This window comes from Columba livia, chromosome 5 (genome assembly GCF_036013475.1).
Source record: "Columba livia isolate bColLiv1 breed racing homer chromosome 5, bColLiv1.pat.W.v2, whole genome shotgun sequence".
Lineage (NCBI taxonomy): Eukaryota > Metazoa > Chordata > Aves > Columbiformes > Columbidae > Columba > Columba livia.
Genome location: NC_088606.1, coordinates 42,372,695 through 42,396,859, shown reverse-complemented (window position 1 = coordinate 42,396,859; position 24,165 = coordinate 42,372,695). Strand labels below are relative to the sequence as shown.

The 24,165-nt window shown below is 42.7% G+C and overlaps 1 protein-coding gene across 22 annotated transcripts in view; it reads left to right on the top strand.

The window, feature by feature from the left end:
- Window positions 1–1,535: 1,535 nt before the first annotated feature.
- PHF21A (PHD finger protein 21A) overlaps window positions 1,536–24,165 on the top strand; it is a 150,203-nt gene continuing 127,573 nt past the window's right edge. For 2 of the 22 annotated variants that reach the window (XM_065064664.1, XM_065064658.1), the window contains exon 1: window positions 2,440–3,040. The gene's annotated coding sequence lies outside the window, so the exon portion shown is untranslated. Of the gene's footprint in view, window positions 1,732–2,343; window positions 3,041–3,110; window positions 3,369–3,687; window positions 3,775–24,165 lie in introns of those variants that run through there. The other 20 variants (XM_065064657.1, XM_065064651.1, XM_065064653.1 and 17 more) reach the window with 18 other exon arrangements.

Here is a 24,165-nt window from a genome sequence, read left to right as displayed (position 1 = left end):
ACTTCTTGTCACAGTTGGACACTTCAGAAAACCTACTGCAATGGCTGTCAGATTTTCTGGTAGTCCCGTGCACACAGCCTTACCTGTTAACCCATGAACTGTGCACCTATCAGTAACTGTTTGATGAGCAATTGGGTATTTTCTGTGTTTAATGTTTTTTAGTGCTGCATCAACCCTGCTGTTCAGAATCATACCAGGCTTGCAAAAAAAAAAAAAAAAAAAAGAAAGAAAAAAAGGAAAAAAAAAAGAAAAAAAAAAGGAAAAAAAAGGAGAAAAACACACAAGAAAAAAAACACACAAGGGGAAAAAAGACAAAAAGAAGAAAAAAAAGAAAAAAAGAAAAGAAAAAAGGTGTGTGGGGGAGGTAGGAGAGATTGTCTCAAAAAGCCAAACAATATGACATTCAAGAAAAGGCATTTTTTGATTGCTCTATTTGCTTCATACCTTTTCCTTTTTGTGCCTTTAAGGTTTGTGTCTTCCAGCTCCTATCTACAAACCCACAGGCTAGAAACTTAATTAAAAAAAAATAAACCCGAGTTTCTTGCATAATCGTATGAGTCCAGGAGCTACAGCTTTAAGAAAGGCACCAAATGTTGTAAAGTTCACAATTAAATCACATAGAACTTGGCAACGGCTGGAAGAAGTGGAAAATTAACAGTAATTAAATAAACAACGGCTTGGTAGCCCAACTTTCTGACAGTTGAGAGGGAACCGTCCTGTAAATCCCCGCTCATGTTGAGCACACCAGAATCCTCCAGATGATAAAACCGTGCATTACTGCCCAATTACGACGAGTGCTGAGTTACTCATCATGACTGCTTTACGGATTTAGTTTCACAACATCATAATGAGTTCATCCTGGTTTCCTGGAGCATCTGCAGAGATAATGCAAACACTTTCTTTTCTTCCCAACTTGCGAACGTTTTGAAGAAATAAAGTGATGTGAGAGGCTATTAAAAACAATAATTTTAAAAACGGGTTTTGCATTGCATCAACCGCCGGCTTCTGCGAGGGCTCACGCAAACCCCGCAGCGTCCAGGACGGGTCCCACGGCTTTAGCGATGGCAGCTCCCATACGAAGAGGAGGTTTTAAGGATTTCTGAGGCTCTGGGACTTTGCGAAGCCGGAGGCGCACAGGGGTGCGTGCCATGCCTGTAACTTAAGCCAGTTTATCGCAGATCAGGATCGACCTTGCACGGGCCGGGTGCCGGGTTTTGGGCAGCCGCCTGTGCTGTGCCTGGAAACCGGGGTGGGGGGCGGGGGGGTGGTCCCCCAGCCGCCCTCTCACACGCACTCACAACGCCCGTGGGCCCGAAGAGGTGAGGAGCTTTCCCTTCTCTGCTGATCCTAACAGCCCTCCAAGTGAAATTCACGTTTATTTGCCTTTCGTGTCAGTGGGCACCGCGGAAACGTTAAAATTCATGATACGTAACTTCACCGCTTTGAACCTGCCGGCAGAACTTTCTGACTCGCCACGGTTTCTTTTGGGGGGGAGAATTAAGAGGAAGGAGGGAAAAAGGGGGGGGGGGCGGGAAGGAAGGCTGATGCGCTGTCTTTCCCCGCTGCACGCAAGAAAGCAAATGGCAGCATCACTCGGCACTGGAGTAGCAAGTTAATAAATAAATAAGCAAACCCCGCCGCACGAACGGCAAGGCGGAAAGCGGCGGCGGCGGCGGCGAGGAGGGAAGAGCCTCCCCGGCCGCACGGCGAGCGGCCGCGCTGCTTCTGCGAGTAAGATGGCAGTGCCGGGGCGGGGGGCGGAGGGGCCGCTCCCGGTGTCGCACCGGCGCGGCCCCTGCATGGGGATGAGGCCGCCGCGCGCCCGCCCGCGCCCCGCCGCAGCGGCGGCAGCTTCCTGCGCGCGCCCCCCGCCTCCCCTCCCCCCCAGTGGCCCTGTTGCATCAACTTCCTGTGCGGAGCCCCTCGCGGCGAGGCCCCGCGCGGCTCCTCCCGCCCGCAACAGCTTCCTGCGCGCGACCCCGCGCCGGCCCGGCCGCGCGCGCCGCCCCCGCCCGCGCGCCGGCCGGCCGGGCGGGGGGAGGGGAGGCGGCGAGGGGGGGTGGTGTGTGTTTGGCGGGGGGGGGGGGGGGGGCTGCGCGTCGGCCGAGCCCCCCGCTCATCAGCGTGCCCCCCGCCCCGCCCCCCCTCCGTTGGCGGCGGGGCGGTGCGGTGGCGGGGCAGTGCGGCCGCCCGGTGCCCCCCGCCGCTGCGGCCGGCGGCGCCGCTCCGGCAGAGTTTGGTGCCCTACTTCACTCTACTTTAGTTTCACTCACTTTACATCCGGGCTTTTTCCCTAGGCAATGGGGGCCGAAGCACAGCCCGTTCCTTAGGCAAAGGGAAATAAATTCGCCGCACCGACACGTCAAGTAGTCCCCCTCAGGAGGAGCCGCCGAGCCCGCCCTCCCGGCTCCCCCCCTCCCCGGCCCGGCCGGCGGCGCCGTGCCGCCGCCGCGGGGTGGGAGGGGGGGGTGTGGGTCCGTCGGTCCGGGCTCCCCCCCGCTTCCCCGCGGGTCTCCGGCGGCGGGCCGGGCCGGGCGGGGGCGCGCGCGGCGGCGTGTCGGGAGCGCGCCGCAGGCAGGCAGGGAGGCCGGCGGCGGAGGGATCCCGGCGAGCGGTGCTGCGGCCGGGCCGGGTGAATGGGATTGAAGAAGAGTTGAGCTTCTCGGCTTGTTTTTGTGTCACAGTTTCTCTCCTCCTGCGCCTCTCCGGCTTCGTGCCTCCCTCCCCGCCCGCCCCCTCCTCCCCGCCGCAGGAGGAGCCCCCCGCGGAGAGGGGGAAGGAAAAGGACCCCACAGAGGCGAGAGCGAGCGAAGAGGAGGAGGAGGAGAAGGGAGCAACCTACCATCTTCCACTCCCCGCTTAGCTTAAAGAAAGTGAGAGGAGGAGAGAGAGAGAGGCGCCCAGAAGAGGGGGACAGGGAGGCCCGGAGGAGCGGCGGCGCCGGCACCCTCCCCCTATGAAGAAGAGTCCTCCCCCTCACAGAGAGGTCCTGCCAGGGGGACCCGGGCCGGCCCGCAGCAGCACCGCCGCCGCCAGCAGGGTGTAGTATCCCACCTTTCGGATTCGCCTCCTCCTCCTCCTCCCTGCCCCCCCCGCCCCCCGGGCGCCGTCCCCCTCCCTCTCCCCCCGCGCCCCCCGCCGCCGCGGGGCTGGGGGCGCCGAGGATGGCGGCGGCTGGCCCCGCACTCTCCGGCCAACTTGGCGATGAGGAGCAGCAACTTCGCCGCGGCCCCCGGCCCCTCCCTCGGGGGGGTGGGGGGGAAAGCGGAGCGTCCCGGGGCGCCGCCGCGGCCCCCCGGCCTCCCCGGCGGGCGCCGGCAGAAGTTTGCGAGCGGGAGCGGGAGAGGTGGAGGAGGGTGACACTTGGGGTAAAAGGAGGAGGTGACACATTGGGGTTGGGGGGAGGAGCAGGGGAAGGAGATGACACATTGCACTGGGGATGGGGTGGGGGAGGGAGGCTTATCCCCTCCCCTCCGGTTTCCTTCAGGATGATTATTTCCAGGCCCTTTTCTCTTGGTCGGGTCCTTCGCCGAGATGCTGTCGGGGAAGTTTTATTATTATCTGGGAAATGATGCCGCTTTCGGTGATGGATAATTCGTAGTAAAGCCTCTGCTGCGTTGTTGCCTTTTTTTTTTTTTTTTTTTTTCTCCGTCTCCTTGCTTTCATTCGTCTTTGTGGCCCGAGCAGCGCCGGGAAAATTCCGTTTCTTCTGCAACTTGTTATTCTGGAGCCCGGGCCTGCCCCCCTCGCCCTGGGGCTGCCCTTCCCGCACAGGTACGGAGCTGGGCACCGGGGTTCCCCACTCCTGCTCCGGCACGGTGTCGGCATTGGGGACAGCTACTTCTTTATTTTTTACCTCCTTCCTGCGTCTGTGTAGGTGGAGTGGGCATCTCTGTGGGACTCTGCCATTTGGTATAGTCCTCTTGTGCATGCTCCTTTCTTCATTTGTCTTTCTGCGGGATTTTTTTCTTTTGTGGTGGTGTTTGTGTGGTTTTGTTGTTGTTTTTTCCTTTATTCTGAGCTTTGCTGTCGGTAATGCGTTTTCCCCAACCACCTCTGCAGTTTGGTGGGACCTGGCAGGATTCTACGCTGAGGTTTTTAGGTGAATTTGTATTGGATTAATGCATGGATCTCTTCATTCAACTTCTTCTCAAGTGTCAAAATTGAGGCTATGAACAGATGTGTTTCAATATGGAGAGATTTCCAAGTTCCTAATTCTTGGGGGTGGAGGAAAGAGTGCCATTGGAGAGTGGCTTTTGTTTTCGATTGGTGAACAAATGTCATCACATTTCAGTCACGTGCTGTAATATTCTTTGTTCAGCTATCAAAGTATGTTATCTGCTACACCTGTTCTCACTTTTTAATTGTGAGTAACGGTGATTGCTTGCAAATCTTATAATTGTGGATAAGAGCTCTTCCCATCTTTCTCCCCCTCCTACCTCCTGGATGTTTGTTTGGGCCGGAGTGCTGAGCTTGACAATGAACTTTTGTTCAGTGTGGAAACTGCATGTAAAAATGTCCCACTCAGGGTAATAACTTGCGAGTTGCAAAAAAGTTGTTTGAGCATGGAAAAATCAGGTGGGGATGTGTGCTTAGTATTGACAGGGCTCTGGTAAGGGTTATGCTCCTTTGAGCCAGTGAAGTTTTCTTAACTAGATACGTTGTTGTTTGTTATTGGGTTAAATGACAGATGCTGCTGTACACCCATGCAGATAGATGCATCTTTTTTTCTTTGCTGTAGATTTTCAAGGTGTGAGAAACAGAAAGGATTTTGGCTGTCTGTTTACCTTTTTCTTTTTTTTCCTCCCTCCCCTTCCCATTGTGCTCACTTCTAACTATGAAGGCACCTGCTTAGTTTCAGTTTTGTAAGTCAGCTCCCTCTGGCTTTCCTGTGCTTGCCCGGAGCTAGCTGGTGAGACTGAATACACTATGTTTAACTTTGATGAAAAGAGGCTTGTTTTGGGGCTTAGTTTGTGAAGGAAATAATATGCTTTTAAAAGCCTTGGAAAAAAACACCTAACCCTAAAAATCCAGAATTCATGACTTCTACCCGGTTAACATGTCATGCTAAAATAAGCTTATTACTGTTTATGTATAATATACCTCCATATTTAAATAGTGACATTAAATTACTAGTAAGAATGGGATCTTGAAAGAATGAGACAAGAAACGTGCATATCTACCCATATTAGTTGGAGAAGTTAATCACCACACTTTAGTGGCTTTGGGAATTTTAGTTATATCTGGGCATGTTTTACAGTAGCTAAATGAAACTGTTTCTTTTGGACATTTTTGCTATTTTCTAGAAAGGAATTCTGTAGCTAAGTAGATGAAACTTTAAAACGGTATTTTAAAAAAAATAGGTGAAGTGCTGCTCGCATGTTTTTAAACCTTTCAGTGTTACTGTGATAGAGAAATTAGATTCTTTTATGAGTTTTTATGAGCTAGAAGTTTGAGCTGATACAGAGGGAGTGTGAAACAACCTCTTTCTAGGTTGATTTCATGTTGCATAGTAGCATGTACAGAGTATCACTTCAAGGTCTTAAGAGAGCAGTTGTCCAGCAGAAGGTAGGTGCTTGCTCACCGAGTGCTTACCACCAACTGAACGTTCAGCTATGTCATACCCCCAGTGTTTAGCCGCGCTGACCTGGGTGACAAGAAACTTGGAGTTGATCCCGTTATGGGGTTTAGTGATTTTTCAGCTAACTAACAAAGATAACATGGTGTATAATTAAAAATGTCGCACTAAGTCATTGTAAGATTTCTACCTGAAAGCTTTTAATCATGCTCTTCTCTGTGTGCATCTTGAACTGGATTTATTGTGAGGCAGAAGATGGCATTTGAAAGTGGTTTTCTTCCTTCAGGGAATGAAAATAGAAAACTTTCCTTCAAAGAACTTAAATAAAGCAAAAGTAGGAAACTGATGCTGCTTAGAGAAAAATGCTGTTGTGTCTTCCAGATTCAACAGTAAGATCTCTGCTTTCAGTTTAGGTTTTGTAAAGATCTTTCTTTACTCTAGGCCGTTCGGCTTCAGTTGTGATCAAGTATTGGGCCTAAATAGTTCTTACTCCAACTTTTCTCTCTCTCTCCTGAGGTTTTGTGTGTGTGTGTTAAACTTAGCTGTAGAAATTATATGTGATGTTTAAAAAAAAAAAAATCCTTGGACTGGATCAGCACAAAGGAGACAATTTTAATGTTTTTTTAAAAATTTTCTTTCAGGAACACTGAATGTGTTTTAATGGCATCTCAGAAAGTTGTAAATCTCTGTGTGCAGTTGGAAAACTTTAATAGTGAGCTTCGCTATCACTTGGGTTGTTCGTGCACTTCATATGTAATGGTCATAATTGTGTATGAACATATTGTAGCTCTTTGGTTCCTTTATACGTGTTCTCAGGCCCATGAAGAACTTTATTCAGTCAAGTGAATTGATACTACTAGAATTTGTTTACAATGGATTTCTCGTTCATTTCAGTTCCAGTTTGTAGGAATCATGATGGACTATCTTATTTCACATGTTACGGGCATTTTGCACAGGTACCAGAAACTCAGGATGAATGCCGTGTGAGAAACATGTTGGTTTTGGGTTTGTTGATTTTTTTTTGCTTGTTTAAAATCTTCCAGAAAGAACTTCATAGTGTGGTAGGGCTTTGATTTTTGGAGGGCCATCGCAAGGTGATGTGAGCTGTAAAGCAGACCAGCGCTCAGGAGAGGCTCCTTGTGTAGAAAGGGCAGCGCTAAAAACCTATTATTAAGCTACTAATAGTATTTCTTCACTGTCCCCTTCACCCTTTATGCTCACAACTGTGCAGTCACATGCGTAGCTGTGTACTGGAAGGGTAAGACTCCACAAAAGGCCTGGCTCCTGTATGTTCGTGAATTGCCCTTGTTCAATTACTCTGTGCCAGAAAGCAGCTCACATCCTGTTTCTGATGTATTTTAACTGCACAAAGGTTATTTAGGAACAAACCATATACTGAAAAGGAGGGGCAGTGCGCAGAAGGGTTTTGGGATGTCTGCTGAATGCAAGGAGCAAGATATTTACTTCTGTACCCTGTAAAATAGAGGGTGAACTGAAGGATAGTTTTTATAGGGATCTTACATTAATATTTCATATTCAGTATAGCACTAAGCTGGTGTCTGGCTTGTCCTGGTGGTAGAGATATGTATTATGCAGGCCAAAATAAGTTTATTTACATTTGAGGGCCGGAGCAAAACTTTTTTTTTTTTTCCCCTCACTGCAAATACAGTCTCATTAAAAAAAAAAAAAAAAAGCCACTCTGTTTCTTTTATGAGTTTTAAATAATTTATGGCTCTTGTACCTTACCAAGCTCCTCACTGGGTTAAAATTGGTAAAGTATGGTTTTAAGTTTGTTTGACTCTGCTGTTGTTATGTCAAAACCTCACAAAAGCAAAGTGGCGAGTGTAAATATAGATTGGCTATAAAATGTACAAATATCAAAGTGATTTTTAAAATGTACTTATTGCTGAAGGAAGGTGTGCTTGTGTGACAGTGAGGCTTTGCAATTGGAAACCTCTGCTTTTGAAATAATTTTGAAAGCTGTAGAAAGTTCTGAAATGTCCCTTCCTTTGGTCTGAGGATTGCCATGCCTGCTGCCCTGACAAAGCCCCAACTTTGCTACATAATGTTTTGTTTTAATACTTCGATCATCCCAGGGTTTTGAGGAAAGAATGCGTTATTTGGTATAGGCTTTTCTGCAGCATTGATTTTTCTGGTTTACTGTTTGGATCATTTTAATGTCTCTGTTGGAATTATCAGGTATCCTGTGCCTCAAAAAGCTCTTTGCCTAAATGGTCTGACCTATTATTCATTCCCTCTTACCTGAGGTTTCTTGTTCACTGTCATTGCAAGATCTTGCGCTTTGTTTAGAGATTGTATGCTCAAGGAATGCTTTAAAACAGCCACACCAAAAAACAAGTTTCCCCACACACCCCAATACTACCACCCCATCAGCCCTAGCCCAATGTTTGTTGTTACTGGCAGGATTGCATTTGTAGCTGGTAAATAAGGACTGAGGCTCTGCTTAATGCGAGCTTTGTTGTAGGCCATGTTCACACAGCTTCTATGCTTTTTTAATGCTGAATTTCTTAAAATGTGTGTTTTCCAGATTCTGCCCTTCCACCTGACAGTACTATGCTTGTAGGACAAAAGGGAATTGTTATGAAGTTCACTTGCTACAGAAATTGTGTTGTGTGCCTCTTAAGTGAGGGACTCTACCATTGCATGTGTAATTAGAAATAGGTTTTCAAAATGTAGCGGGTGTGTTTCTTGAATGGGTGTACAGACACACGAATGGTTAAAACAAACGAGGGCAGATTTTAGCCTGTGACTCTAAGATGGCCTGTTCTTGGGCTTGGTCTCCAGGCCTGCAAGAGGAGAACTCTAGAAGAGCAGCTGAGCTTACGGTTGGTTTGGTTTTGTTGTTTCTGACGGTGAAATACAAGCTGCTGGTAGGAAAGGGAGAAGGAATGTTGATTCCTTCCCTTGTTCCCCTCCAACCCTGCAGATTCAAGCGTCGTTAACTGTGTGGATCCTGAAGGCAGTGTAGTTGCAAACGGTTAATTGAAGAGATCAAGTGGTATCCTATTGAAGCTTTAAATTGTTTTAACAAAACTTCTGAGTAATCACAATAATTATTTTCTGATAAGCTGGCTGATAGTAACTATGGCAACAGCTGTCTTTGGCCTATGGACAGTATTGCTGTATTGACAAAACCTTTAGATGCTCCTGAGGTCTCTTGCCTCTATAGGGAGGTGCATCAGGGTGTCTTTCAGGTGACTGAAGTGTCACTGTCTTTCTGTTGCCATGGGACCCCATCTTTCTCTTGGGTCAGAGTCTTGGTCCTTTTGCATGTTTTTGTGGGTGCTGCCTGCTAGCCTGGAAACGCTGCAAAGACCAGTGAAACATGTAAGTACTTAGATGGAATTATATTTACGTATTATTGTTTTTTAGTAATAGTAATCCAGAGCTCAGGGAAAAGGGAGGGAAAAGGAGGACTTAATGATTTTGGTCGCTAGTTGTTTCCTTCCTTGATTAAAATCTTAGAACAGACTGGTAGGGGGAGCTGCCCTTCGCTTTACTGAACTGAAGTACAGCGTATTCTGCTCTGAGGCCTATGCTAAGATACAGCTATTTAATTTTCAACTAAGCTCTACTTCTTTTTGGAAGAGAAGCAAGCTCCTGCTTCAGGATGCTGTAGAAATGGAGGAAGAGAGTAATTTTTTTCCAGATTAGTAAATGCTGGACAGTAGAGTGCTCTTCAATAAATATAACAGTCTTAAGGAAAAAAAAATCTTACCGCACTTTAGTATAGTGATGTTAAAAGGCTGTGGCCCATTCTGCATGTGTGAAAGTAGCTAAACTGCTGATTATTCTTTGGGAGTTGCTGGTTAGCTGATGTGTATTTTTAATTAAATCTTTGTCCTCTTAGCTTCAACCTGTAGGAACTGGATATCGATGCAGCTTACCTGATGATTGCTAGCAGCGGTCTCCCCGTGTGGGGTGTATATGTTTGCTGGCCCGTGGAAGTGTGCAATATGGCCTACATCTGGGCTCATCTTTGGCAAGAATGCGGCTCGTGGAAACTGCAGGCCCCAGTAGGCAGTGCAGTGTTTTTATCTCAATAGCTTGCCTGGATTGCGAGGTACTAATGCATCCTGGGACCTGTAGTTTTCATGAGCAGAAGTTGGAGACTGGGGTGTCGAGTAAAAGATACTATAATGTTTTAGAAACGGAGTCGTGGATTCCTTATGCTGTTCTTAGTTGGTCAGCTTTAACCTGTGCTGCTATTACTGTGCAGCAGCGTGTATTTTTATTGACAAGTTCAAGACAGTTGGGTAATATGTTTAGGGAAGAGCAGTTGATTAAAGAAGTCTTTCAAATGCCTGTGTGTTTTTGTACAAAGAATATATAAATAATTGTGCTAATACCTTGCTTCATCTGTGATTGCAAGCATCCTCTTTGATATTCTGGAAGCTTTTAATCTTTCAAGGCAACGATATGGATGGAAACATTTGGCAGAAGGAGGCTTCCGTTACTGGCAATATGGCCCCCATGTTCCCCTTTCAAACTGCCACCCAGCCGTCACAGAGGTTTCTGTCAGAGCAAAAGGCAACTTGAGTGGCTCTTTACCTGCAGAGAACTCACTTCTCTGCTCTGTTTCTTGAGGTCAAGCGATGACGTAGCTGCCCCACATGTCAGAGCAGGGGAGCTGTGGGTGTTAGTGATGTCACTGCTGGTTACCACGGAGACGCAGGGACCAGAAGTCGGGTTCTGGCAGGTGCGACCAGACACGAAGCATGTTGGGCGGCCTCTGTCTGGTGGGCTTGAGCCCTGACCGCTATGCTCAAACTCCCATCAAACTTTCATCAAAGAAGGTGAAGTGTTTCCAGAATAAGGGTAGAGGAATAGTAACTTTCAGATGCTTATTTTTTTATGCCTGTAAGATTTGTGTGTTTTCACACTAGATGTTAACTAAAAACGTTCCGTGGGATTTGCTAAAATTAGCGTGGATGTTAACTTGATTTCAATTGTTAGGCCAGTAGCAAGTTTAGTATTTGCTGTAGTCTCATGTGCCAGGTTTCGGATACTGCAGTTGTCTTCATTTTTAAGTGAGCAAACACTTTACTTTAACTGATCTCAGTTTCTTTGTTCTTCAGTTTGTGTGAGATCATAAAAAAAGGTTTATATTTAAGTGCCAAACAATATGAAATAGACATTTTTTATGTTTTTGAAGAAAATAATAAGAGCTCCAGTCTTGCAAAAAGTCACGTGTATTTTACTTCAAGTTCTGCAGAAGTCAGAGAGACTATCTGAATGCCTAAAACTGGAACCTATATAAGTAGTAGTAGGATCAGGACCTCCAGACTTCTAATGTCGGAAACTATCTTCTTTGTATTCACCCTAATTAGCTTATATCTAGGTCTGTGTGGCAAAATTCTTTTAGTAAGTGTCTGGAAATTCCACTCAATATAAATTTAGGGTTCATATTTACTTTGTAGTTGTGCAAAAAAAAAACCACAAACCCAAACCAAAACCCCCCAAAAAACCCAAACACACCCCCTCCCCCCCACAAACAAACAAACAAACCAAACATTAAAGAAAACTTGCTCTCTCCCTGACTTGTACAGGTTATAAATATCACAGATATTAAGCTGGTAATAGCCTGTTTGAGGCAGGGAATGTATTTTGTCAGCACTGATGCATTGTACACAGTGTACATTGCTGACACTTGTGTTTAAAACTGATACAAAACGGTAAATCTATACAGAAATTAATCTAAAACCTTACATATGCTGTAACTGTAATAGAGTTTGTAAACAGTTAGTAATATAGTTTTCTTTAAGTGATCTCATCTCTTTCACAACCCATGTGGAGCAAATTGCTGACAGGACACATGCTTAGCTGAAATAGTTACTATTAGTATATTGACAAGATTAGAACGGCTGTCATTGTTGCTGTGCAAAGATGAAATTCCCTTTCATTGACTGGGCCTGCACAAGAGGCAGGAGAAGAAACCAAGATACATCATCGTTTCACTACATATAGATTTATCATGGCCTTCAAGGACATTTTACCCTCTGTAGAGAGCCTGTGACAGTGCCCTTTGTAACGCTGCTGTATCAGGATATTCTAGATAAGGAACGTAGGTAATAGGGATGTATAAAAGGGTTTGATGCATGGTTGTAAAGAAAAACTCTCCAAGTACTTCTTATCTCATAAGAGCAAATGTGTCCTGAGCTGGGAGGAAATCCTGGCCCTGCTCAAGTCAATGGGAAGTTTTCCAGTTGAATCAGGAGTACCAAGATTTCATTCTTTCCCCCAAAAAGGTAGTTTTAAGTGATTTTTGCAGGGTGGAAGCACTTGACAAAGTTCGAAGAATCTGGCATCTGTTTAAGGTGCCTTTACTGGCCCTTGGGGGATCTCGCACCACGTATTTCACCTTCTAGTATAATTTCTGTTCCTTTAAAAAGTGGATAATATTGACCTCCTGTAATGCTTTGTAAGAAGTTGGAATCTGTTTATTTGGGGATTTTGCTTAATTTGCTAACACAACAAAATTTTATACGAAAGCCAGAAATTAGTCCTTGATGTGTCCAGGGAATACTTCGTCTCTCTTTTCCTTCTTGCCAGTGTGACAAAACTGCCCCCATTGAGATGTTTAGTCTGAAATTTTAATAACCTCAATTGTTTTGGATTTAACACTCTACCTCCCTGCTGCCCAAAACTAACAAACCTTTTTCATAACTTTGTACGAGGACTACAGTGGCCTATATTACTACTAATGAAGCTTTTTGCTAATTTGCATCTAGCTGGAGCTCCAGATACCTTGCTGTTCCACTGCTGCTTAGCTTGCAGTAATTGTCTCTGATAAGCATCTTTATCATGTAAATCTATTGTTGTATGTAGTATGAATTTGCTGTATTAAGAATGCTTTTGTCAGTGACCCCAAACGGAAAGGATATGGCTACCTGAGCTTCCCTTATTATTACCCTTTCAGAGAGTACATTCTGATCAGGAATAAATTGGGAAGCACTAGCAAGGTTTGTGCTGTTTCTGAACACTAGGTAGCTGTCCTTGAGGCAGTTGCAATTCTTCTCCCAAGGTGGAATCCCACCGTAACCCTTATTTGCATTCTCAGAGAATCTTGCTGAAATCAGTGGATTTGTCACTGTGAAGCTTGTTTCAGAATTGGAGATTTAGCTTCCATTTCCCATGTGCATTTTGGCATATTTCACCAGCTCTACTTTTCCTTTGAATTCCATACTCTAAAGTAAACATGAAAATCTTCCCCCCTTCACGTAATTCTCATCCCTGTATGGCAATTTCTTGGCTTAAAACTTGCAGTGTCGTCTTACTTCTTGCAGGAATTATATTTGGTTGCCTGGCTGTTAATGCAGAACCCTCATAGTTTGCGCAATATTTAATCAAATGTTTTTTCCTGTGATGATGAGCTGAAGTTTTTGCAGATAGTCAAAACCTGATGTTGTTGGCCTGTTAAATGCATGCTCCAGGTAGTTCCTCACTGTGGTAACAGGATCTTTTTAGCTGCAGAGTTGATTATTTCAGCATAGGTCTATAACTGTGTGAATACCAGTACCTCAAATTGTTGTTTTGCACTGACATTGTAATTGCTACAAAATTGCATGAGCAAAAATACTGCTTAGGTTTGCTCCTTCCTCGTGTAAGATAAACACATATGATTCCTCAAAACTTGAGACCTTCTTTCTCATTTCCCTTTTCTAACTTAATTTACCCTTCTCTGCCCGTGATTTTTTTTGTCCAAAAATGTGGAATTTTTTTTTTTCCTTATGCCAAGTATGTTGTAAATACAATGCATGATTTCACCATTGTGTATCTAAGCCACCTTACTCTAAGCCTTTTGAAGACTTAAACTAAGGAAGGGGGCAAGAATCTGTTAAATTCCTGTTTGTTGTGTGTAGAAAGTACTATGTGTGAGACATGCCTTTTTTTCTCTCTGGTATATTAGAAACTCCTGCAGCTTCTTCAGGAACTCTTGTGTAATACAGGAAAAGTGGTAAATACTATCTGCATATTTTTTTCCATAACTTTTGCTGTTTTCCCACATATGCTGGATACATTTCAAGCCTTCAGCTGTGAAACTGCCATTGTGTTATGATTAGATTTTGTTTTCTCTGCATTGCCTTCCATGCTGTGGTCTTTGGTAGTCCAGTAGGCAGTAAGACTCATATGGGTTTTTGTGGGGGATCAGAAGTTTTATTAGAAGGGAAATAAAATCACACAATAAACTTTCATTTATGTTTCTGGTCCTCATAGTTTTTTTCCCCCTCTGCTGTGTAATAACCAGGGTATAAATTGAGAGGAGCTGGGATTTTTCTCTAAGGCATTTTAAAAGGAGAGAAAAAACCAAACAATCAAACAAAAACCAAAAACAATGCCTCCCCCCCCCCCCCCCCCCAAACTATCCTTGAAACAGCAAGGAAAGGAATATGTAAGGATAACACAATGAGAAGAGTGCATGAGTATTTATTTCTGTGTGTGGAGATATACGTGCCTAAACATCTTTAGTAGCACGGCAGTAGGACCATTAAAAATCTGGGCATTAATTTTTAGGTAACAGAATTTGTTTAAAGAGTAACTTTGCAAAGAAGTTACTGTAGTGATGGGCACTACACTAATATCACAGTAGAGCTGTGATTGTAAACATATCATTGCAAGTGTTGGTCTTGATACAACAGTGGCAAGTGCAGTAGTTTAGTCCTTGACACAGTTTTGTCTCTGCTGTTATGCTAAGCCTTCTTGCCACATGGTGGCTGTTTCCATCTCCTAGGATGGTGTTGGAGTGCATCTGTTGTGTATGTGCAATCAGTAGGTAAAGGATGTGATGTTGATGTGAGGGGATGTGAAAGAGGAGTGTCCCCCAGCAGCACGTTACTGTCTGCTCATCTGGGTGAAGCATCGTGAGAACAGGTCCTGGCTCCTTGGGAATAAAAATAATTTGAGGGAGAGGGAAAATTGCCTGCTGCCAGCAGCTTCCTTCAAACTGCTGATCCTTTTGTTTAGAAAGCATAATCATACCATGTTCCACCATACCCTTTCACTCTGTCACCATTGTGAATGTTGAAAATGGTATTGCTTTTCAGTTGGTTAGAGTAGCTACTGAAATAGATAAATTTACAGTTCAGTCTTCCTATTTTAAGTAAACAGTTGAAAATCAGTGGCAGTCCGTGCAAGTAAAAATGTATTGGATGCTTTGTTTTTTGGTAGCTGAAGTCTACTTTCATTGTACAGCAGTCTTGCACTCAGCTTTTTCTTCCACTAAACACTAGTTGTATACGTATATGATTCCATGTTAGATTGGCACAGTGGTTCAGTGTTAACATTTATGTGATCTAGTGTGTAAATCTTGAATACCTTGAATAATCATAGGTTTGATAAATAAACTTCTAATAAGTGTATGATTACTTGGATTCTTCCTTTCAGATTAGTGACTACCGTCAGTACTCCCACACCGAGTGTGACTACCCCAGATACAAATACCATTCTCCAGATGCTACAGTTCCCATTTCTGTGCTTTTGAGGAGAAGTGGGGGGGGAAGGCTTTTAAAGGGTAGAAAGAGAATATAATAAAAGGGGAAGGGAAGACAGAATTTGAGGTTGTGCCTATGTATTTAGAGGGAGCAGAGAGAGTGCTGGCTGACTGGAATGTAGGAGAAGGAAGATCAGAGCACATCAGTGTAATAATTTTGGAGTGCTTCTTCTTGACTCGTTAATACTGCATGGAATTTGGCCCAGGCAATCTGCTCTTGTGAATCAGCATAGTTCATTCATTTGAGTATAGGTGTGCCTGTTATTATTTGAGAATCTGCTCCACTTGAAAGATAACAGGTCAGTTTGGTAAGTAGTATTATTCCCATATTTTAGATTAGAAACTGAGGCAGAAAGAAATTGATTTATTCTGCATTGCAGTAAATGAATTGAAGACCTTAAGTTAGGAATGGAGGCCACTGCATGTGAGTTTAATCCAGTAAATGGCCTGCTTCCTTCAAGTCCCGAATGTTGCTACATTGAAAACAAAAATGAGCCTAAAAATGATTTACTGATTAAGTATGGGTGGTGTACAAATAAACAGTGCTTGTACCAAAGGAGGTGAGATTCCTGTAGAACTGGTTGTATGAAATAAATAGGGCTTTTGAAATTTTGGATATATTTTTATATTAGGTTGTCTTGGGTTGGAGGAAAAGCAGAGGTTTGAATGGGAATGGGAGACCTGATGAGTAGGGAAGATCATGATTAATAAATGTGAATGTGAAATCCAGTGAAATCGGAGTTGCATAGGTAAGCACTGATGCTGAGAAACAGTCCCCAGTTAAGTTCTGCAGAACCTGAAAATAAAAATAGATAAAAGGTGGCGGTGGTTCTTGTTGCTGTTGAATTTGTTGTTGTTGTTCACCTTTCTAGTTCCCTCACATTATATAACAATTAATACAAGAAATTGCATATTATGGTGTAGGCATGATTATGTTTTTTCAGATACTGTTACATAGGAATACATCCTAAACGTATAGGGTCAGAGTTAAGGTTAGTGCTTATGATATTACTGTTTCTGTATAATACTTTATGAATTTTGTACAAAGAACTTAACATAGGTAGTTGTGTGGAATGGTTCAATGTACAGCAAAAGTAACACTGAGTAACTAGTGTCATCAGGTCTGGAGTCTTAACCACATGGTAAAACTATCCTGGGTACAGCTTATGTGAGCAGAATTCTCCAGTCTTCCCAAGTGAGTACTGCTCAGGGACAGATCTCTTATTCTGTTAGTTTGCACAAACCCCCTCTTCCAAGTGGGAAATCAGCACAGTCAGCAATACCCAAATTTCTGCATCTGTCCCAGTGTGCTGGGTCCAGCGTTGCTTCCACCAACTCTTTTAGTGCTGCTTAATGAGGATACCATATTCCAATACAAACATGAAAGGTATGGATCCCTTTTTGTTATATGCCTGTAAATAGCTCACTTAAAGGTGTGAGTCTGCTTAGAACTCCATGTGATTGCTTCTGTGACTACCCATGGCATTGAGCTCTTGGACTCTGGTGGAATATTGAATCATGATCTTTTAAATGCATGCTTCTTGTGCTGGAGTATCTCCAGCTGCAGTCCTTAATGGTACTGCTTGTGGTGTTCGCTGGTATCTTAGGGTATTTATGGAGCTCAGGAACTTTGGCATATGCCTCTTTAATGTTTCGTTGAAGTTGTTAATATTTTGAGACTTGGGTTCTGCATAAGCCTGGGGTTGACGTTTGGCAGTAAACTGGTTTAGTACAGTCTCTTCACTGAAGTGTTTTGATGTTGTGACATCTCAACTCCGTAACTGTGGAGACAGCTTCAAGGCCAAATACAAGGCAACTTCAGTAGCTACTGCATCTCATACTCTACAGTGTGACTTCTGTGAAGTAGAATTCTGGTTTTAGTGATATAATAGATGGGTGTAATGAAACTTCCTGGAGTGTCCTCTTCTGTTAACAATTTAGTGATTGGCATGCTTCTGTTCATGTGCATGTTAGGCCTACTTACGTCACTACTGCTTAATGAAATGCTGTTTCTAAAATAATTCTCAGGTATATTGCCTTGGCATTAAATGCTTGAGATCCGAAGAGAGAGTGTTGGCTGGCACTGCGTTTTTTAGAGAGAAGACTTAAAATTGTTGATTTCATGTTGCCAAAGGAAGCACTTCTGCTTTGTATGCAGGTGTCATGTGAAGTAAACCAACATGAGAACTGTATTGCACTGGAAAGGTTAGCCTGCATCATCACTAAGACCCATGGCTTGGAATTGCAGGCAAATGAGCATAAATCTGGAGACATCCATATAGTTGTCCAGTTCTTCCTCAGCCTCCATGGAGCTTAATGTTTGAGGAGAAGATGCAACAAAATCATGGCCTGTACTTTGGAATATATCGGAATCAACTAAGTTTTCCTGTGTAATAGTTGAAGTAGTATTAGCAGATATGGGGGAGAGCAGAAAACTTCCCTTGAACTTAGAAGAGCAAGAGGATAGGCTTTTTTTTTTTTTCCTCCTTATTTTGAAATGAGATTTGAGAGGTTTCTTGGTACTGCTTGGAGCTCTTTTATAGCTTCCTAGGTACTAGAATTTGCTCTCAGTGAGAGATGGAGTACTTCAGAAGAAAACTTTACAAGTTATGTATTTGGAAGGCAAATTATGCATCTATGATGGGCTTTATTGAAGAGAGAAATGTTGTCCCATGATCAGTAGAAGCACTGAAGCATGAATAAACTCAGTGCACATACACACGCTATGATTAAATCTTCTTGCAGTTCTTTTGGGGATACTAACAAGTTCAATGTGAAACATTCAGCCTATGGCAGCATGGAGTGAGAAAACTTCTAGTAAATATGAAGTTCCCAACTACAAATAAGAGTGCCAGTTTCTTTGAATTGTAAGTTCGAAGTGCTATTTGTTGCCTGTGTAGTTTGCATAAATAATCTTTTGGATGACAAGGATATTATGTTGCTGTTTTCTTTCAGCAGGACCAATTTTTATGCTATTACTGGCCTAGATAACAACTTGCCCTCCCTTCCCAAAACAAAAGAACCCCGTTATCAACCTGTGTGATTCCATAAGCAGGAGGTTATTTAAATAACAAAATGATACTACCCCCTATGTGAAATGAAAACAAAATTTAGTGCACCCTGAAATTGTTTATTTTGTTGTCCTTTTGTGTGACTTGAGAGATTTCTTATGTAAACTAGATCATGGTCAGTTTTCTCACCTGTGTGGCTGAGCATTAATTTTATTGAGGCAATGTTTGCATCTTTGTGAATCTGAACACAAAGCTGCTGCTTTTTCTTACATATTTTAGTCTTTGATACTTACTTATTCCTGATAGGGATGATAAGCTTATTTGGTGCATCCATCTTCATCTTACTGCCTACAGCAGTACTGAAAGGTGATGTATACTGGACACTTGCTTTGTTTTCTAGACCCATTGTAGTCTGGGCTCTAGAAAATGAAACTTTTGTGTTTCTCACAGATTGAGACCTGCTTGTTTATCCTACATGGCTTTCAGCTTGACTATCTTCAAAAGCTCATTTGTCAGAAGAGGAGGAAGCTGTCAGTGATGAGAAAAAAGGCATTCACAAAATCGTTTAGGTAGTGCTTTCTAGCAGGATTAGCAGTACTTGCTACCAGAATTCTGTTCAGTGTTAGTCCTGAGCCTCGGCTTGAGGTTATGTGTTTTCTGTGACAGTAATACTTCTTCAGCTAGACTTCCTTCTTAAAAAGGGGAGCATGCAGTACTGTTCCAGGGTCAGACAGGACCTGATGACTTTGGCAAGTTCAGTTTTCTTGGAGAGGAGTCAGATGTTCATCTACATGTTCCCTTTGAATCCATTGGTTCAGGAGATCTTTCCTCTGGTCAGCTGGGAGGAAGCCAAATTGTTGCCAATCTGAAATGGGTCTTGGCAGTTTTTCCAGCAAAAATCCATGGCTTATGTTTAGTGCTGCTTTCCAGCTTTCTGGGTCTTTCTTAGGAGAGACTAACTGTCTGAATCACCTTGGGTTGACATACTGATTTGTGAGGGGCTTACAAGAGAAATTTTCAGCAGTCTGATGGGTTATGTAAAAGCCAAAAAAACCCCACACCCTTGAATATTTGATCATGTCTTTATTTCAGTGTTGCATTATATTATACAATAAGCATAAACCAGTTTGATTTCTGCTTCAGAAGTTACAATTTCTGCTTTTCACATTACATGCTTGAATTATAGCCTGGTTTATTTACCAGAAGAACCAACCTCCAAAACAACCCAAGACATATACCGGTATGGCTGCTCAGTGTGATTAAATGTAAGAAATAACATACTGTGCTGGACCAAATGTCCATCTAATCCAGCATCTTGCCTTTATCAGTGGCCAGCAGCAGCAGCTGACTGAATGGCGTAGGAAATGGGTGAATTCTGTCAGCTGCTGAAATATTAACAGTAAATTTCTGACAGACACTTGTTTAGCTGCTGCCTGAGATGGAAGCTACATTTGGGCTTTTGCACTCTGAACAGCAACATCAAACTATTTATAGGTGAATTTGTTTTCTGCCTTTTTGAACTCATATGTCTGGCTTCTATAGTGTTCCACAGCAGCAAGTTCCATGCAGTTTTACTGTATTTTCTGTGTACATGGTGAATTCATGAGAGAAAACTAGTTTCATTTGTTTTAAAGATGCTCCCTAATTGTCATTCCTCTCCATAAAATTTCCAGCTCTCCCCTTTTTGAGGTGGAGCAGCCAGAATTACGTGCAGCGTGCATCGCAGCAGAATGTTCCCTGTTTGTTCTCTGTTCTGTTTCTAATACCTTCTGAGATTTTTCTCTGATTTTGTGCTGCTGGGAGTTGAACTGCTGCTTGCAATAATCTCAAAATCTTTTTCATAAGTAGTAATGCCTAGTTTAGACTCATCATTGTGTATTTATAGCTAGGGTTATTTTTTCCTTTGCACTTGTCAACACAGGACAATAAAATGACAAATGACAGTCAATCATCAAGTATTATCAGATCCCCTATAACTCTTTGAAGTTTGCTTTAATTTTAACTATCTGGAATAATGAAAAACATCCTAATCTCTGCAACCTCCCTTTTTGCCAGATCAGTTAAAAGTATGCTCACAGACTCGACCCTTATCCTTTTTGTGGTAATGTCCCTGATTTTGGACTGTTTAATGTTCTTTTTTTTCAGTCTTTTAATATATTCATAAGAAGGGGAAGGTCCTCTCATGGGTTTTATTCTAAGGTGGTGTGAGGTGTACAAATGAATTAATCTTTCTTTTGTTCTTCATGTAACGTGGTGTATGAACCTTTTGCTGGTCAAGATGTATGTATTCCAGTGTCCCTTTTGCTTTGAAGTTAGATGTCCAAAAACTTCATTTCATTAAGCTTACAATCTTCTATATGAATGCTTAGAAGGGAGTGTTCCTTGGAAATATGATATTTTTAAAATTTATCTATTTATTTTAATGATAGTTTAAATGGCCAGTGCTTTGCAAATACTGTGTGTTAGTACTGTGAATTATATCACCTCTGGTAGGTAGTGGCATTCCCTGCCTCTTTTTTCAGTTCTTTCCTCTTCCAGTTTGTGGAAGTCCCTGTCTTCCCTTTTTAACCAAGACTGTAATGTTTTTATTATGACCAGCTGTAAGTTAGTTTTTTAATAAATATCAAGAATCCACTGCTTATCTTTGTCATCTTAGTAGGATTTTCTTAGTTATTGTGTGAAACTCTGGTTTGAAAGCCAAAACTTCTCATACACCTAGAATTGAGCTCAATAAAGGGACATTATGATGGGTTTTAAGGCAGTTTGACTGTAAGGCAAAGGGCAGGTGTTAACTCTCATAGCTCTAATCCTTGTTTAACTAGAACATCTCAGTTTGATTTTTGGGGGGAGATTGTTTTAACTAGTTGAATTTTTAGGAAAGTGGGACCAGACACATTTCAGAGAAGTGTTGCCAGAAAGTAATGCTTCTTTTGATTATTATGCTTCTACATGTGAATTTACCCTTCTCTTGCTGCTCTGGGTATTGATAGGGGATTAGATAATTAGATGGACAGAGTAGTACATGTGTTCTTTCTTATTATATCTGAGGGGTAGGAAGAAAGGCTGTGGCAGGCACTTCTGTCCAGAAGACTTGTAGCCTGGAGGACAAACAGACTAATGCTTCGTGTATGAATGTGCAGATGTGACATCCAGACTGTAACAATTTACTCACTGTGGGAACTGCATCCTTTACTACAGCTTTTCTCAGTGTGTGTGGATTGTACAATTTTCAGATATCTAGGAGGTTTAGATTATTGCTGGGGGGGCCAACCCCCTTTCAACTTCCTTGCTATTTGTGCGTTTGGCAATTTGAATTATTTTACATTGTTATATTCAGAAGCTCTTAGCAGCTTGTGCTCTTGTGTGGGTGCATACTTGTGATGCTTGGCAAGTTGTGGGGAAAAAAAATCAGTAGGTTAGTATTAATCTGTTGTGGAATTTGAACAGTCTCTAGTGTGCTGCGTGACTGCAGCAGGAACTTAGTAACTGCAAAAAGTTTAATTCATAAAAATCACTGTTATCTTGACTGCTTGTATAAGAAGTTTTATGCAGATTTTGAAAAAGTAGGACTGATAGTTTTAGATGTTCATGAATGAGAAGTCTGAATAATGTGCTTTGTTCTTGCAGTACATGTACCTGAAGTAGCTGAAGCTTGCTTCGATTCTATGTCTCCACCTGGACAAACCATTGTTATGTGTATTAGTGAACTTTATTCAGAAGACACTTCCGAAAAAATACAAAGCTAGGAAATGAATACTTGCATTGTCATAAACCAGGTATCATTATTAATAGTGTATTTGTAGTTGGAAGATGAAATACTTTAAGTGATCTGCAGCAGCTGTTTGAATGAACTGGTTCTGAAGTTGCCAATATATGCTGCTGCTCATCCCAGGGTCCTTTGGTCTGTTCACTAAACAACTGTGCTGTCCTCTTCAGGAAAAAAAGTACTTCTTAGCATTCTGTCTTCTTCCAGGACTGGAGCCTACAGTGTATATGAAAGGATGATATACAAGCCACTTCCCCCGCAGAACCTATGCCAGATATTATGTGCTTGTTAATGCAATTTGAGAAAATAGAAAGGGCTGAAATTGAAATTCTTAATGTTTCTCCAATAGATGATTTGAAAATATGCCATTTAGTACAGGTTAAAATGACAATAGGGACTATTATTCACTAGGAGTGACTTCTGAGATGTTAATTGCCTCTTGTTTTAGAATTCTTTAAAACGCTTGTGTTTGTTTTGGTAACTTAAATACCTCCTGGCTGGTACAAGGGTATATGTTTTCTTGCAGCAGAGGGGGGCTGAAAAGGGTGTGGAAAGTGATGTCCTCCTGCTTTTCCTTCTGTCTAGGGCAGATGTTTCTTGAAAGACAAGTGACTGAAATAAACCTTTTAATTTAGTTCAGGTATATTGTGCAGGATAGAGAGGGGAAAACAGCTGCTCAAATTTTGAGATCAGAAAACAAGTTGTAATGGGGAAGAGAAAACAGGTCTTTTCGAGGTGTGTATATAAAACTTGTTCTCACTTGTCCATCTTTTTTGTGTTGGTTGTTGTCTAATAGTGAGTTCTTTAGGACTCTGTCACAGATGTTTTATTTATCATGTGTGTCAGGGTTTCCATTACAATGAGCTAGTTAAATCACTGTTTAAATAATTATATGTTTTTTTTAAAAAAAAGTTGCATGTGCTCTGAGTTGTCTGAAAAACTTTATTTTTTAATTGCTGTGGACCATTCCCTGGAAGGAACAAACTGGTGATGTTTTGTGGATTTTTAAAATTCTTTAAATAAAAAGTACAATGAAACTATTTTGGCCTCCAGTATTCAAGTAAAGTATGTATTTCTGTGTTTAAGTCTTAGTGTTTAAAGTTGGAGGGTGTTTTTGTTTGTTTGGTGTGGTTGTGTGTGGTGGGTTTTGTTTTTGCTTTTTTCACGCAGTAGTCTGTAGGTTTGACCCTCAGGATGTTATCTTTTTTGTTTGGCCTGGTGAAGATGGATTTTGAAACTTCATCTATACCTTAGTTGATGCTGTTGTGTTTCCCTGGTAGTTTTGTGGCAGTCTCGTGAGACTGTGTTGCATCAATTACTTTACCCAAAACGTCATTCTGAAATTTGTTAGAAAATGTTTGGTTTTTTTCTCAGTGTTTTTCCATCTTGCCTAGATGAGAAAGTTCATGCTATATAGAGACCAAACTTTTTCTGTCCTGAACCTGGATGTTACAAAGCTACAAGGTAGATTGGGAATCCTAGGAGCAGAAAAATGTTGAGTTAGATAAAGTAAAAGTCTTTAAGCAGTTGTCAGAATGGGATTAAGCTGTCAGAGAAGTTGAGTTCTCTGTGAGAGAATACTTGAGGTGTTTGGGCCACCACTTAATTGCACTTTTATTTAATAGCTTTTTTAATGAAAATAAACAGGAGTAAGGAATTGGTGTTGAAAGGATGTGTGAATATTGAACCAGTGTTGGACTTGCAGATCTGTTGAGAGAACTGGGGGAAATGTGAGTGTTCGTAGTGCCCAGCAGGAAGCAGGTGAGAAGAGCGGATTTTTTTTTCCCTTGGAGGTATGCTGTGACAACAGTGATGCAGCCTGGCAGACTAAGTCCTGTTGCATTTAAGGAACAAAAAACAACAGCTGACGGTGGCTTGGAAACTGCAGGGTAGTAAGAAAACATTAGGGCCAAATCTTGCGCAGAAAACTGCGACTCGTCTTTTTAAATATAGACGCTACAGCCAAAGGGAGCAGAGAAAAAAGCTGATGAGCTGATGCTGGAATGATCTGGTAGTTGGAGTGTTGAAGGCGAGCAGGGGTGGGCTCCTGCTCCTGTGCAGCAGCGCTGCACGCAGAGCCCACCTGATGTAGGCCCGGTGGTGGTAGCGCCGGCGGCACGGGAAGGCGGATCGGAGCGCCCAGCCAGCGTCTTGTCTCGCTGTGGCGTACTCGGGAGCGCGTACAGCCTGCATGCTGAACACGAGCGCCTGGGCTTGGCTTTGCTTATCACAGTTCTGAGAATGTAATGAAACCCCTTCTCACTCAAGCTTTTATTTTGGGATGGAGGGGGAGAGAAAG